Source organism: Octopus sinensis, linkage group LG26 (assembly GCF_006345805.1).
Source record: "Octopus sinensis linkage group LG26, ASM634580v1, whole genome shotgun sequence".
In the NCBI taxonomy this organism is placed as follows: domain Eukaryota; kingdom Metazoa; phylum Mollusca; class Cephalopoda; order Octopoda; family Octopodidae; genus Octopus; species Octopus sinensis.
This window is the reverse complement of record NC_043022.1, coordinates 16,005,787-16,008,665: the sequence shown is the minus strand read 5'-3', so window position 1 is coordinate 16,008,665 and position 2,879 is coordinate 16,005,787.

The following is a 2,879-nucleotide window of genomic DNA, read 5'->3' as shown; positions in this document are numbered from 1 at the left end:
TGGTTGATTTTTGCCTTTCATCTTTTCGGGGTTGATGAAATAAGTTGCCGCCTTAACAATAGTAATAATCCTGTCTGTTGTAGGCACGGGGCCCGTAATTTTGAGGGATGGTGTAAGTCAATAACATTGACCCCGGTGCGTCATCATCATCATTTAGCATCCGTTGTCCATGCTAGCATGGGCTGGTCACACCATCCAACCCATACCAGCATGCAACAGACATTAAATGAAGTACCAGTCAAGTACTGGGGGGTCAATGTTTTTGACTTACGCCCTCCCCCAAAATTTCAGGCCTTGTGCCGATAATAGAAAGGATTATTATTATTATTATTATTAAGACAGTGAGCTAGCAGACTTGTTAGCACACCAGGCAAAAATGCTTAGCAGTATTTCTTCCAACTTTACGTTCTGAGTTCAAATTCTGCCAAAGCTGACTTTACTTTTCATCTTTTATGGGTCAGTAGAATAAGTACCAGTGACATACTAGGGTCAATGTAATTGACTACCCCCTCCCATCAAAATTGCTGGCCTTGTGCCAAAAATTTGAAACCATTGTTATTATTATTATCATGGCAGCAAGCTAGCACAATGGATGAAATCCTTAGTGTTATTTCACCCGTTGCTACATGAGTTCAAATTCCACTGAGGTGAACTTTGCTTTTCATCCTTTTGGGGTCGATTTATTAAGTACCAGTTGCATGCTGGGGCCAATGTAATCGACTATCCCCCTCCTCCAAAGTTTCAGGCTTTGTACCTATAGTAGAAAGGATTATTATTATTACCTTATAGCTTACGTTTTGTATCTTTTGGGTGACCCTGAATCATCTTCCTAAAAGGCAGTGGTTGTCTTTTGCACTTTCTCCTAAGCAACCTGTGCTTTGAGCTTTTTTTAAATAAAACTTCAGTTTTTTCCCCCTTTTTTTTTTTTACCTTCAGTAGATATAAAAAGCAATAGTCGAAATTTATATCGGATTACACAAGTTTGAGGGAACAAATGTAGCTCATTAAATTAAAGAAAAAAAAAATTTTAAATAATTAAGGGTTGACCTGCAACAATTTCAACCTAACATTAACGACATAAATTTCACCTGTTATGGATGGACGTGTAAAGGTTATGGTCCCTGCCTTTTCCTCTAGACTCAGTAAATAAAAGAAAACGTTACACAATCTACAATTCACTTTGAATATTTATTTATTTAACAGGATTTTTTAAAAAATTGAATCTATTTTCATCAGTTTTCTGAAGTTGATGAAAGCAGATTTAATTAGCAACCATATTTGTTTATTTGGGGAACAAAATATGTGTGGGCAACAGTTGAATGTGTTCTAATCCCTTTGTTTGTGCCCGACCAAATTCCTTGATAGTCATTCTACTTGCACCACCCCTTTTGTCAGTGCTGCCCACTTATGTAACTTCCCTTCTTCCTCCTGGAAAACACACAACAAAAACCAAAAAATTATCAAAGTAGTTTGGCCCTGTTAATATTCTAACCCTTTTCTTTCCCCATTTTTAATGAAATACACAGCCCCCACCCCCCCACCTTCCTATGTTTTAATTAGTACTGAAAGCAATCAAGAATTTGGAAGGATTTGAATGAGCCAATGTTGAAGACATAACTTACCAAAATCTCTTACATAACATTGTGACGGGTTTTCATTTAAAATAGGAGGTTGTATAGCTTAAAAAAGGGGGACTCTCAGGTGGGATGGTATGAAAAGGGCCAAAGCATTTTATTCTAGGTGCTTCCTTTGAAATAAAGTGTTTATGTTTACCTTAAAGAACACTGCTATTTTTTTTTTTAATAGAGTTATGTGTGTGTGTGTGACAAAATGTCAGATATAAGATATATGTTATTTTTGTCTGACGTAAAGTATATACTATTTTTAGAACTGAATCTTGTTGAAAACACCTGTATAAACCTAGAATCGTTAAAGCAATCTCCCCGAGACCAACTGTGTCGTATTGTTTTATCACCTGACAACTGTTACATATCTTTTCTTTCCCCTCAGAATATCAAATATTTTTGTGGGAAAATCACCAGCAATAAGAATAATTTTTTTTTTCTCGTTAATACCTGCAACTTGTCTTCTTAACAAAACAAAAAAATCTTTAAATGAAATATTGACTTCCTTTTAATTATTTTCTAAAACATCTGAAATGTTTCCATAAAGAATTGGCAGTAGAACTGATAAAAAAAAGGGACTAAACACCTTGTGGTATTTCATTTCTCCCTTTATATTTTGAGTATTAATCTCGTCAGGATTTATTTAAAGAAATTCTAACCAAGTATTAGAGTTGATAGAATTATTGACCTGTTCTCTCTTCCACATGTAGCCCTGTGCCTCACTTAGGAACCAGTATTTCGTTAAAGACATACTACCCTATTAATTATTGTATTAATTGCAAGTGCAATTTAATAATTATTGTTTTTAAGAAATCAATTACTCTCAGAGATGGTTCAATATTTGGCTGATGTTTTTTTTTTTTTATTTTGTTGCTAATATTTGTCTCTTGAATAAATTATAATTTAATATTCATCTGTTATCTCTCTGAAAAAGTCTCACAAATTTATACTGAATCTCTCTCTGCCAAAGATTGTGATAGAAACACAAATAAACAACTTATTAAATTGTCTTTTTAAAACAATTAAAACTCTATCTTAACCACTGGCTTCTGTTTGGCAGTGTCAACTAATTAGTATTATTGTATTAGTTAATTGATGTATTTCACCAGCATCAATCAATTTGGTTTGTTTTGCTATCAGAAACTTAACGAACCTTCTCTATGTATCTCAATTAGTACTGTAGAATAATATGAATTCATTATCCTTTGCATTTAGTTGCTTGACTCTGTTGGATGGTGAGGGAAGGGTCATTTA